The sequence below is a fragment of the Chanodichthys erythropterus genome, chromosome 24 (assembly GCF_024489055.1).
Source record: "Chanodichthys erythropterus isolate Z2021 chromosome 24, ASM2448905v1, whole genome shotgun sequence".
NCBI lineage: Eukaryota > Metazoa > Chordata > Actinopteri > Cypriniformes > Xenocyprididae > Chanodichthys > Chanodichthys erythropterus.
The window spans coordinates 23,138,924-23,153,463 of NC_090244.1; the positions used below are offsets into that span (position 1 = coordinate 23,138,924).

The following is a 14,540-nucleotide window of genomic DNA, read 5'->3' on the forward strand; positions in this document are numbered from 1 at the left end:
GGTACGGCAAGAGACGCAGCGTCTCGTTCCCTACTCAGGGAACCAGGGTTACATCTGTAACCCGAGACGTTCCCTTTCGTGGGAACTATCGACGCTGCGTGACAACGCATTGGGAACGCAATCCCAACTGAGCCGTAGCTCAAACACTTGTCAAAGTTATCTTGACAACCCAGAGGACCCTAGGGTGGAGCCGATATCAAAGTTATAATACTTAACACTCTGAGGTCTAAAAACGCGCCGGCGCGTTTTGCAGTTTTTTTTTCACATTGCAGCAAAACAGACTTAAAATACTCCGTCATTTTTTGTCATAGAGACATAAGTAATATATCAATTGAAACTATAGAATGTCTTCTTTTTTTTGTGTACACTCACAATCAAAATAAAACTTTGTGCTTTTTAAAAATAAATAAAATATACAGGGTGTGCTGTCCTGCCGTCTCCGTCTCTGCAAACATCGTTCTAAAACGTCACTAAAAGTAACTAAAATAGATGGCTTATACATGCTACATGGACATGAGAGATATGTCTTTGGAAAGCTTTAAGTGTCTACTTTTAAACAAAACAAATAAATTCTAAAACAAATATTCTCCCTTTATGTAATCAGTATAAAAGTAAAGAGAGGTACTGTTTCTCCTGTCTGACCTAATTATCTTTAATGTGTGCCCGCCCACGCGCAGAGCGCTCTATTCATAAGATAATGTGCTGAGGCGATTTATGCAAACTGTAAACGCCCCTAACAGCGTCTTAAAAAGCATCAAGTTTCATCAGATTCATTCGCTGTCCTTCGCGTTTGGAAGATGGCACACTACACAGGTGAGCAGGCTCTTCAGATGGTCCTGGACAGTGAGGAAGTTCACTCTTTCCTCGGAAGAAGAACACGACTCTGACGATGAACGTCTGCATTTTGAAGAGCGACTTGATCCAGCTGAAGATACAGTTTCTGATGAGTAAGTGATTTAGTTTTACTTAAATTATTTGACGTGTTTTTTTTTTATATATAAGCGTACATATATTTGCCTTATATTTACATCTATCTATATAACTATATATATAACTTTATCTCATAAAAATGCTTATAAATAGAATGCTTTTCTGTTGATATACTCAAATTATTTGACGTGTTTTTTTTTTATATACAAGCGTACATCTATATTTGCCTTATATTTACATCTATCTATAAATATATATATAGCGTATCTAAGTACCGTATATGATAGGCGTGAATGTGCTAAAATATGCTTGGTTGTGAAATGCGCGAACATGTTGCTATTTGCTAAATGTGCTAACTGATATAGCAGACTGTAAACGTTTACACATTCGCACACTTTGTCCGGTAATGGCCAATTGACAGACATATACAGCATGCTTGTATACCTGTTACTTTCCTGTCAGTTATGCATAGCTAATGGTATGAGAGTATTATCTTATATGCTAATAATAACAGGGTTTTTTTTACATTTTTTTTTAGGAATGTGGATCCATCACTCTCACATTCACCTGCAATTCCCACTAGGAGGGCACGCAGCAACACAGTTGAGTAAGTACACTTTTACCCACTATATGGTAGGCCTATATTGAAATCTGTAAGATTTTTCATGTTTTTAAAATAAGTTTCGTCTGCTCACCAAGGCTGCATTTATTCAATTAAAAATACAGTAAAAACAGTAATATTGTGAAATATTATTACAATTTAAAATAACTGTTTTCTATTTGAATATATTTCACAAAGTCGTTTATTCTTGTGATGTCCAGCATCATTACTCCAGTCTTCAGTGTCGCATGATCCTTCAGAAATCATTCTAATATGATGATTTGCAGCTCAAGAAACATTTATTGTTTACAATTGTTCAGAAATGTTTCATAAGTAGCAAATCATCATATTTGATGATAATATTTGATGATAATATTAATAAGATTCATATTTGATGATAATATATTTGCAGAGCTCTGTGGTGTGTCGTCACAGAAAGCAGCTCCAAAACGGACCAAAAGTGACCATGTACCGGTTCCAGGAGCAGAGCTGACATCAGATGCAAGGAATAATGCCACCGCTGGTCATCGGAACTGCATGCTTTGCAAAGTACAGCTTGGTAAAAAGCAAGACACACCTTGGAAATGCCAGGCATGTGACATTTACTTGTGTCTTCAGTTGAACTGTTTTCAAAAATGGCACACAGATGTGTGACTGTTCAGATTCTCTGTTCACCACCTCTCACTGACCATTGGGCTGCAAAGATTATCTATATGTGATCAAGCAGGTTATGTATAGGGTGTAAAAGTGGGCTTTTTTTTATAAACCTTACCTTTATTTGCCTGTATACACAAAAAATGTGCCTTTGACCCTAGTTTATATGTGGATTATATTGTTAACTTTATTTTAAATAAAAAGAAAAAAAACAATGATATGTCTTGTCTTTGCATTTTCTTAGTTGACTCAGTCACATTCCTGACTGAATGGCTCATTATGCGGCTCATTAGGGGCAGGGTCTTAATCTCCCCAGGTGTAAATCACTTCATTATTCATGAAGAGTCACACCTCTTCGCATATGGCCTACCTAAACAAAAAGTGTCTTAGAAATTTAAAATCAATACAATGTTTTATGTGTCAGAGTAGGGAGGATCATTTCCACATCATTTTGAAGCAAAAACTCTACACTAAAATATACAATTCTCAAAAGTCTTGTGAAAAAACATTTAGTATGCATTTTTAGGTATTGTTTCAGTTACTTTTTTTTTTTGTTTTTTCAATAACCACGCATAAACATTATTCCTTTAAAAACACAAACATGTACATACATGTTCCTCACATATTATGGTAGCCTAGTTTGTGCTGAATACAGTGTAATGACACTTTTGTCATTAATATGTTTATAACCAACTGATAAAAGCACAAATGTCAGGGCATGTCAAAACTTCTCCAGGGCCCAAAATCAGCCTCAGACTCCAGAGGGTTAATAAATGTGTGCTGGTATGACCATCCAGCTGCATCACATATATCACCCATGGAAACTCCTGACATCAAAGCTTTTGATGCCGCCATACCCCTAGTTGAATGGGCGCGAACATTCAAAGGAGAAGGCTGTCCGGCCGCTTCATAGGCAAGTGAGATGGCCTCGCCCACCCACTTGCTCATTCTCTGCTTCAATGCTGGGCCGCCTTTTTTTAGGGGACCAATAACAGACAAACAATTGATCTGACTTACGCCACAGGGCAGCTCTGTGGACATAAGCATCCAAAGCCCTTACTGGGCACAGCAGATTAAATTTTTCCTGATCCGCAGATTCAAATGGAGGAGGATAGAAGGCCTGAAGCACAATGGGGCCTGGGACATTGGTAGGGACCTTTGGGACATAACCCGGTCTAGGATACGGGAATGCTTTCACCATTCCCGGAGCAAATTCAAGAAAAGGAGCAACAGAAAGTGCTTGTAAGTCTCCTATCCGCTTCAGAGAAGTGATAGCCAAAAAAACCTCTCAGGAACCTCCTCTAGTGGTTCAAAGGGAGCCTCAGCTAACCCCTGTAAGACCACGGCCAAGTCCCAGGCCGGAGCCCTTGTGCGCACTGGAGGCCTCAACCTCAATGTGCCACGGAGGAAGCATGTGACTAGGGGGTCTCGACCTACCGAGATATTCCCCTCAAGAGGAGCATGTTATGCTGAAATTGCTGCAATGTAAACCTTCAAGGTTGAGTGAGATAGGCCCTCCGAGAATTTTTCCTGGAGGAATTTTAGCACACAGCTAATAGAAGAAAGGACAGGGTCCGTATTATTGTTTCTACACCAGGTAGAAAACAAATTCCATTTGTAGGCATGCAACTTCCTCGTGGCGGCAGCATGGGTCCCTGGGACAGGAATCAAGGCTTTTTCCACATGACCCGAGCACGAAGGCATCGCTGCGTGACTTCGACCATGCGAAAAGGGTTTCCCCTCAGGGAAAACCCCTTGGTCCTGTGCCACCACTGTAAGGGTCTCATGTGCAGAAGGCCAATAGTAATCACGTTGGACGCAGCTGCCATCAGACCCAACAGTCTCTGAAACTGTTTTAAAGTGAGAGTGGTTCGAAGGGAGCCTCAGCTAACCCTTGTAATACCACAGCCAGGTCCCAGGCTGGCCTCAACCTCAGTGTGCCACAGAGGAAGCGAGTAACGAGGGGGTCTCGACCCACCGAGAAGCCACCCTCAAGAGAAGCATGAAAGGCTGAGATAGCCGCAACGTAAACCTTCAAGGTTGAAGGCGATAGGCCCTCCGATAATTTTTCTTGGAGAAATCTTAGCACAAAGCTGATAGGAGGGTGGACAGAGTCCATATTATTCTGTCTGCACCAAGCAGAAAATAAATTCCGTTTATAGGAATAAAGCTTCCTCGTGGCGGGAGCTCTGGAGTTAAGGATGGTCTCCACAACCTCAGTTGGAAGACCAGCATCTATGAGCCTGGCCCCCTCAGAGGCTAGGCCCATAGCTTCCACAGTTCTGGGCGGGGATGTATTATCGAGCCGCCCGCTTGCGACAGGAGGTCCTGTCTAAGGGAAAGCTCCATTGGGGAGCCGTCTAGTAAGGACACTAGGTCCGAGAACCATACTCTGGTTGGCCAGAAGGGGGCTACCAGTATTAGGCTGACCCCTTCCCGGTGTACTTTCTCCAGAACTCCCGGGAGCAAGGTGATCGGGGGAAATGCATACAGACGTAGCTTCGGCCACGTCTGTACCATGGTATCCAGACCCAGAGGTGCTGGATGTGTTCGGGAGTACCAGAGTGGTCACTGGGTTGACTCTCCCAAAGCAAATAGGTCGACTTCCGCTCGACCGAAATTTTTCCATAGGAGATCCACCACTTCTGGGTGGAGTCTCCACTCCCCGGGCCTCGGCCCCTGCCTCGACAGGGCGTCTGCTCCCTTTATACCCCAGGATGAAAGCTGGCTTCAGAGAGAGCAGCTTCCCTAGGGACCATCGGAGGATCCGACGGGCCAAGTAGTAAAGTTGGCAAGACCGCAGACCCCCTGATGGTTTATATATAAGACCACTGCCGTGTTGTCCGTGCGGACCAACACGTGATGGCCTCTCTGGTCTGGGAGAAAGTGTTTTAATGCTAGAAACACCACCATCATCTCCAACCGATTTATGTGCCGGCCTGGTATGCAGAAAGGCTTTCACCATACCAGGTGCAAACTGCTGACAGCGCTTGTAAATCACCAATTCTCTTCAAAGAAGAGACGGCCAGGAGAAAGATAGTTTTAAGTGTCAAGAACTTGTCTGACACATTCCAGGACCTCCCATAGACCCTGAGCTGAGCGACCACTCATGATCGCCCCCAGCCCGTGAGGGAGGCATCTGTCGTAAGCATTACATGACGACCAGAAATCCCCAGCACGGGTACCTGGGACAGGAACCAGGGATCTTTCCACATGGCCAGAGCACGAAGGCATTGCCGCGCGACTTTTGATCATGCGAAAAGGATTTCCCCTCGGAGAAAATCCCCTGGTCCTGAGTCACCACTGTAAGAGTCATATGTGCAGAAGGCCAAAAAGGTATGACGTTGGACGCAGCTGCCATAAGACCCAACAGTTTCTGGAACTGTTTTACAGTGAGTGACTGGCCTAACTTCACCCCTTTCACGGCTGCGAGAATGGAACTCACACGAGCAGGAAACAAATGTGCCTGCATCATGGTGGAGTCCCAAACTACACCTAGATAAGTGGTAGTCTGAGCCGGAACTAGCACACTCTTTTTTTTTTTTTTTTTTTTGGCATTGAGCCTCAGCCCGAGCCTTTTCATGTGGTACAGAGCAGCATCTCGATGCTGAACTGCTAGTTGCTCTAATTGAGCTAGAATCACTTTCTATGTAATTCAGTACGCCCTGGAGTCTCGGTGGAGCCAGCACTGCATCCACGCACTTCGTGAATGTGTGGGGTGATAATAACAGGCCGAAAGGAAGAACCCTGTATTGGTAAGCTTTGCCCCCGAAAGCAAACCTGAGGAACTTCCTATGGGAAGGATGGATGGACACCTGAAAGTATGCCTCTCTCAGGTCTATCGCCACAAACCAGTCCTTGGACCTGATCTGTGGGATAATCTGTTTAAGTGTAAGCATCTTGAATTTGAGCTTTCGTATTGAGTGATTTAACACATGTAAATCTATGATAGGACACATCCTTCTTTGGAACAATGAAGTAGTGGCTGTAGAAGCCTGACAGCTTGCTGGGAGGAGGAACCCTTTCTATAGCTCCATTTCGCAAGAGTGTCATAACCTCTTGTTCCATAACCAGAGACTGCTTGGGGGTCATCACTATGGGAAAGACCCCATTGAATCTGGGCGGGCGAGACCCTGTAACCCTCTGATGAGCAGCATCCATTTTGATATATTCGGTAGAAGTTTCCATTCTACCATAAAATCTACTAAGGGAACCAGTCTCTCGAGACTGACCTCTGGTGTTTTTGAGCACTCGATTCAACGTTCTGGAGCGGCGCACCGGCAGAAAACAGACGAATCAAGTCATAACCGGCTCTCCTCGGAGAGTCGGTGGAGACCGTTGTGCCCTGACGCACACTGGGTGGCAGGGTTAGCATAACGGCCCCCTGAGGGCGCCAAAGGGGGACGGGTGTCAGATATTCTAACACAGGACCCCCTCCGGAGGGGGCTGCCCTCATGGATCCTGGCCCACAGATGTCAGGACCTCTTTGAAGCCTTCTTGGTGGTAATAACAGTCCGCAGATCTGTCCTACTTCACAAGGACTTCAGCTGTGTCACCTGTCCCGGTCCCCAAGCTTTCTGCGGGGGAGCAAGGGTGGTGACACCCTTTTCCTTTAAATTCCTCAGAATTTAATGTATTCAATATTTAATTTAATCCTTAAATTAAATGCAGCCCAAAACAGTCAAAAATGACAGGCTGAATATATTAGAATACAAAGAGAATTATAGCTCGTAATAGTTTGCAAGGTGTTATAGGGAAAGAGAGAAAGGGAAACTCCCGTCTGCTCAGTTCCCTCCAGATATATATATTATGTATAAACATTATATACAATATATACTACGTGCACGCAATCTATACGCAGCCTTGGCAAACGCAAGATCCGAGCGAGCCGTATATTTTTTGTTGCACACTTAATCTACGCGCTGCCTCGGCAAACGCGAGATTCGAGCTATATATTCCTTATTGCAGGCTTAATCCACGCGCTGCCTCGGCAAACGCGAGATCTAAGCCTCGTGCTAGACTTTTATTCCCTCGAGAATAAAGCCAACAGGAGTGGAGATAAAAACTCCCGCTAGTTCATTTCCACTCCGGGACATTTTTATGAATGAACCGTCAGCTGCTTTATTTTTGAACTGACGTGCATGCTCCACTCCCTAACACGATGTGTGTGAGGTGGCGAGTCCTCAGATCGATATCACAATATCCACCTCCTCAGAGCTGGCATGTGAAATACCGGTGCCTCAACCCGGGGAAGAAACCGCAGAGCGTGCTTCCACCTGGGAGACGGCACTGAACCTGGCAGGTAAGGGCAGAGAAAGGGCAACGCCCGTCTCTAACCCCTCTGTCAGATCCATTTGTGAACCCCACGAATGGCTTCTTTTCGCGATCCGCGGGGAACACTGGAACACAGTATTCTGAGAGCGAGTTTCTTTTTTTTTTTTTTTTTTTATAGTGCACACAGACGGCTCCCTCGAGAGCTGCCCAGGCTTACTCAACTCCCATTCAACTGCTGTTTCTCGCCATAATACGTGTCTTTTTTATATATATATATATATATGGATTGGTGTGAGATACTCTTGTCCTCAGACAAAGATATCGTGACTTGTTTATATGAAATAAGACAAACAACACCAAATAAGACACACGATAACATAGAGCGCTTGCTGAAGACACAGAAGCTACCGTGCTCTGCATCCGGGTGTGCTTTATAGTTTCCTGGTCCGTGACGTCACCCGTCTCTGACGTCTCGCTACGCGATTGGTTAGATACATGAGTGCTTCAGTGACGACATCACGCAGAAGGTTCCCAATGCGTTGTCACGCAGCGTCGATAGTTCCCACGAAAGGGAACAGCGTTTTCCAAAAATCGGTAGTAAATATGTTCAAATAAGGTTGGGGATGCAGGTGAAAAACATGTTAAATCCAAGATCCAACAAACCGTTTAATTGTAAATGATAACAAAATGTTTGTTTGTAATGATTTTGGCAGCTTCTGTGATGTCCAGTGTGCGGAAGCAAAACCCATTGAGAAACACTTATCTAAGACAGTGTGTACTCCTTAGTGGGATTTGCATACCTGACCTTTGTTGCAGTTCTGCATGTACTGCGCATACTTTGGAGGTCTCTTCTGCTGTAACTCCTCACTATTGTTCTCCTCAATAAAGACCCGTCTTCATCGTCTGCCCCCTGTGAAAGAGACGAAGGTGGTAGAGGTGGCATAAAAACTCCCATCACACTAAAGGCCCATTCACACCAAGAATGACAACTGTAATGATAACGATAAAGATACAGTTCTAAATAACGTTCGAGTCCACACCACAACTATAATGATAACGGCACAGAGAAACAATTTTGTTGGAATCACTTTCAGAATTATTTTTTCCAGCCAATCAGAATCCATCTTGGTATAAAAAGATCAAGCATTTAAAGCGGCAGATGACATGAATATGCTCAGAGTAAACAGAACTATATTGTCCGCTGGTGTGGACACTAATATAGTTATCGTTATAGTTATTGTTCTTGATGTGAACGGGCCTTAACAGTGCTGAGTCCATATCCAGCTGCCCACTTACAAGCTGCGGGGTCAAGGTGAAACCTAAATGCAAGAAAGGGCCTCAGTATGACTAGGAACACTAAATCCTGTGGGAAAAGAAAGGAAAATTCCCCACTTCCCACTCGAGAATACCATTCCGTTCTCGCTCAGCTTGGGGATTTTTCTTTCATTCCTCGCAATGTTTTTGAAAATGAGCGCAGTGAATGAGTAACTTTGTGGGAATTTCTGCAGCCTTTGGTCTAAGTAATTTGTTAATAGAACAAATTTTACTTTGTACAAACAAAATAAGGGATATAATGTGGGTGATTCATACATGCACCCATGTGACGTATTCAGATGTTTGTTGAGTAAGTCAAGTGAGGCAGTGTGTTTGGACTGCGTGTTTTGAAGAGATAATGATTACGGAAGCCCAGCTGACGATGACCGCATGATGACATGCAGTCCACACAAAAGACTCCCCTGTCTTCCTCCCTCACATCGCAATCAAAGCTCAAACAGTCACTTTTAACATGCATGCTGTTCAAAGAGTTCAAAGAGAAAAATAGCAAAACTTTAGAATAAATTGTACATAAAATTGTACATATATTTTACATATACTGCATATAAATATATAAATATATATACATAGTCAAACCAAAATGTATTCAGACACCTTGAACAATTCATCCATTACAGCAGTTTACTATAGTTTAAAAAATGGTAATAAAATATGACAAGATCTCAGTTAAAGGAATTTTAATTTAATTTTCCAACTCCCCTAGAGTTAAACAGTTGAGTTTTACCGTTTTCGAATCCATTCAGCCGATCTCCGGTTCTGGTGGTACCACTTTTAGCATAGCTTAGCATAGTTCATTGAATCTGATTAGACCGTTAGCATTGCGCTTAAAAATGACCAAAGAGTTTTGATATTTTTCCTATTTAAAACTTGACTCTTCTGTAGTTAAATCGTGTACTAAGACCGACAGAAAATGAAAAGTTGTGATTTTCTAGGCTGATATGGCTAGGAACTATACTCTCATTCAGGCGTAATAATCAAGGAACTTTGCTGCCGTTCCATGGCTGCAGCAGTGCAATGATATTACGCAGCGTCTCTCACAAACGTCTCCATGGTTGCAAGGCACGTTCCCTGTGCAAGCAGGTGCTCACGGGCGCTGCGTAATATCATTGCACTGCTGCAGCCATGGAACGGCAGCAAAGTTCCTTGATTATTACGCCTGAATGAGAGTATAGTTCCTAGCCATATCAGCCTAGAAAATCACAACTTTTTATTTTCCGTCGGTCTTAGTACACGATTTAACTACAAAAGAGTCAAGTTTTAAATAGGAAAAATATCAAAACTCTTTGGTCATTTTTAAGCGCAATGCTAACGGTCTAATCAGATTCAATGAACTATGCTAAGCTATGCTAAAAGTGGTACCGCCAGAACCGGAGATCGGCTGAATGGATTCGAAAATGGTAAAACTCAACTGTTTAACTCTAGGGGAGTTGGAAAATTAGCCTATTTTCAAAAAAAGTGGAGTGTTCCTTTAAACAATCTAAATTTTTATAAACGTTATTGCCAAAAGTATTGGGACACCCCTCCAAATCAATGAATTCAGGTGTTCCAATCCAGTGGCGTAGCTTTGTTTTAAAATGTGGGTGGGACAGGAATGTGTATGTGCCATTAGTACTGAGAGTATGTATATTAGTTAATAAATACGAGGATCCGCAGTTGATATCAGATTGTCCTGATGGACTGGTGGCAGCATTTACATTTAGCGTGCAAGAAGTTCTGTGTTCTAACCCAACCATGTATGATTTTTTTTGATGTTCATTAAGATTGTATATCAAGAGCAGGGATACGTTTATGTGTAGCTATTTTGTTTTGTGATTTCAACCTAACAAATAGAGAGTCTCTGCAACAGAGCGATAGATTGAAGCGCTCATCCGTGTGAACACGGCTCAGTGTGCACGAGCGCCAAGAGAACACTGTTGCGCCTCTGATAGCAGCGACAACGAGCACTCAACATGATTTCAAAAACAACACATTCTAGCACCAGATCGCCTATTATTAACTCAAATTGATAATCAACTAGAGGTGTTTCTTCTGTATTACATATCGGTGCCACGAGAGGTTTCAAAAAGTGGTCGGGACAATATCGACCCTTTCAAAAAGTGGAAGGGACATGTCCCACCCGTCCCACCCGCAAATTACGCCTATGTTCCAATCACTTCCATGGCCACAGGTATATAAAATCAAGCACCTAGGCATGCAGACTGCTTCTACAAACATTTGTGAAAGAATGGGTCGCTCTCAGGAGCTCAGTGAATTCAAGCGTGGTACCGTGATAGGTTTTCACCTGTGCAATAAATCCATTTGTGAAATTCCCTCACTACTAAATATTCCATGGTCAACTGTTAGTTGTCTCATAACAAAGTGGAAGCAATTGGGAACAACAGCAACTCAGCCACGAAGTGGTAAGCCACTTAAAATCACAGAGTGAGGTCATGCTGAAGCGCACAGTGCGCAAAAGTTGTCAACTTTCTGCAGAGTCAATAGCTTCAGACCTCCAAACTTCATGTGGCCTTCAGATTAGCTCAAGAACAGTACGTAGAGAGCTTCATGGAATGGGTTTCCATGGCCAAGCAGCTGCATCCAAGCCTTGCATCACTAAGTGCAATGCAAAGAGTTGGATGCACTGGTGTAAAGCACGCTGTGGAGTGGAGACATGTTCTCTGGAGTGACGAATAATGCTTCTCTGTCTGGCAATCCAATGGACGAGTCTGGGTTTGGCAGTTGCCAGGAGAACGGTACTTGCCTGACTGCATTGTGCCAAGTGTAAAATTTGGTGGAGGGGGGATTATGTGGGGTTGTTTTTCAGGGGTTGGGCTTGGCCCCTTAGTTCCAGTGAAAAGAACTCTTAACACTTCAGCATACCAAGACATTTTAAACAATTTCATGCTCCCAACTTTGTGGGAACAGTTTGGGGATGGCCCCTTCCTGTTCTAATATGGCTGCGCACTAGTGCACAAAGCAAGGTCCATAAAGACATGGATGAGCGATTTTGGTGTGGAGGAACTTAACTGGCCTACACAGAGTCCTGATTTAAACACGATAGAACACCTTTGGGATGAATCAGAGTGGAGACTGCGAGCCAGGCCTTCTTGTCCAACATCAGTGCCTGACCTCACAAATGCACTTCTAGAGGAATGGTCAAAAATTCCCATCGAGGCATGGACTCCACTAGAGGATGTCAAGGTTCGGTGCATACAGTCAGATGGTGAATACAGTCAGTTACAGGCGATTCACTGCTGTAATGCACCGCTGTTTGCTAACCACCACAATAGGAAAAAGCGCAGAAGAAGAACAGCAATCTATGCATACATGTTTACATGTAATCTATCAACTAGTGTTTCAACGGCGGAAAGACATCACTAAAATAGCTTGAGAATAATATCTCACATAGCATTTCATTTACCTCAGGCAAGTGATTTAGTGTCCACAGCATGTTAGTTCACTAGAGAAATATTGAAAAGTCAAAAGTTCTAGCCTGACTTCGTCATACTCATATTCTAGGCAGAATGTGAGTCTGATACTGCTCCATTGCACTTGAATTATGGGGGCGTGTCTTAACCGAACCAGTAAAAAAAAAACCTCTGCACTCAATTGGATAGACCTACAACCAATCAGAGCAACGCAGTAAGTGACGTATGTTGAACTTGTACTTAAACTTTTGCCGAATCCCGTTGGAAGGACGGCAAACACATCTTTCCCATCGACAAATTCTTTTAAAATTAATGTGCTGTCGATTTCTTTCGGAATCTAAACATCTTACTTCTCCAGCTGCAGTCATCGTTAGTGAAAACCAATTCAACCCAAGCGCTTTTGATGACGTGGATGGTTACGTAACCGCAGATAGCCTGTCCATCATCGATTAAAGCCCGCCCTGGCAATTTAATTGGCTCGGCCTTCTGGGAGCCGAGCATAATTACTCCACAATGGATCGCGTCCAGACCGAACTTCCCGTCCAAAAAATGTTGTGGGCAGGGTTCGGCACCCAGGCTACAAAAGTTCAGTATTGAAAAGTCAATTTTTAATTTTACTCAAAATGCGAAATCCGCCGTGTTATTCTGTCATGTTTTCTCCCTTTCTTTCCAAACCGTGACAAACATCAGTCTCCCTTCTCTGCAAAATGCGATATATCCGCTCAACCAATCACAACGCACCATTCCACGCACTGTAAACAGTAATGGCAGTACTCTGAATACACCCGGCATCCTAGTATTCCTCATCTACTTTGTACTTTGTGATCAACAAAAACAGAAAAAATTATAATTTTTACAGCATTGATGAACCTGTGGTGGTTTCTGCAGTGGGTAAGAAATGTAAGCCATCGAAATCTAATCGTTTACGTGAGGAGATTAAAAAGATGAGGCATTCGGGAGGAGGAAAAATGCCGGTGGCTGTTGCTTGTTCTCACACGACAGCATCAAACTTCTGTCACAGTCCCCAAAACTTAATCATGAACAGTTTTTAAAAGCCGTTTGACCACAAATGATTAATTAAACATCTAAATAGAAAAAAAAAAAAAAAACGTAATATGATTGCTATTTGAATGTTTGCAGTTTAGCAACACAATTGCAGCGACACAATTGCAGTCAATTCCAATGTACCCAGCAAATGTGCTGTTTTTATTTTAACCCTGCGGTGGTGCCAGATACTCTTTAATCGGTAATGACAAACGGAGACATAATTAATTTATAGCATTAACAAGATGACCCGTTGAATTCATTTTGGGAGCGATAACTGAATGTATTTTTAGTCCAGTTTCTGAATATAAATTTAGTATTGACCAAGTTCAGAGGCTGTCATATATGTGGTTCAACTTACTTTGTTGTATATTTGCAAGAGTTTCAATATGAAAAATTATTTTTATATATATATATTCATCGGACACATAAAAATATACCGGAATAACCTTCTTTTGAGACTCTCTTGCGTGGTCAGTTAATGATATGCTATGCACGTTGACATGATTGGTTACAAGGTAGTTTGTGACTTCAGAAACACCAGCGAAAATGCAAAAGCTGCTTTATGTGTAATTTACATGTTTTTTCTTTCTTTCTTTCTTTTTTTTGATTATCGAGTGTTGATTATTGTATCTAAAAATAAGCAACTGAATTTAATAGTTTGGGCTCTGTTGTCAGCTGTAACCTTTAATCTTATAGTAATGTGCAAGAAAGGGCTCCCTGTATATAGTTTACAGCATTAGCTGAAACTGATTTTTTTTTTTTTAAGACAATGTTAATTATAACTGAGTTTATTTAAAAAGAGAGACACAATTTGTTCAATAAACCACTGTTTAATATATAAAAAAGAAGCAATTTTATGTTTAGTTTTCTCCCCCCTCCCCTGCTAACCGTGACTTCAATACCAAGGTACGTACCGAACCATCATGTCTGTGTACCGTTACACCCCTACTAATTAACATTTTCGAGGATTTTTTCGGAGTGCAAGAAAATAGTGTTATTGTAAGCTATTGGATACGAGAGTGACAAGTTCCAAATGAAGCTGATTGTTCCCAGATGCAGCCATGTTGTGTGCCAGAGTGCTCTCGGATCCCAGAGTTTATATATGGCAACTTATAAAACTGTTACATCATAGCAACAATTCTCTTCAATTCCGTTTGCTGGAGTCGGTAGGTAACTTTCCGTGGGATTTCTTGCCCCATTGCATGTGTCCTCAAATGACCGTAAATCAAAGAGTATGTGAAAACATTTCTTCACTATAAAAGAAAAAACCACAGACTTACCATAATACGTTT

The 14,540-nt window shown here is 42.5% G+C and overlaps 1 long non-coding RNA gene across 1 annotated transcript; it reads left to right on the plus strand.

Moving 5' to 3' along the window:
- Positions 1–233: 233 nt before the first annotated feature.
- Positions 234–2,351, plus strand: LOC137015357 (uncharacterized). Its single transcript, XR_010893947.1, has 3 exons — positions 234–947; positions 1,469–1,537; positions 1,944–2,351. It is a non-coding gene; the product is annotated as an uncharacterized lncRNA (long non-coding RNA).
- Positions 2,352–14,540: the final 12,189 nt, after the last annotated feature.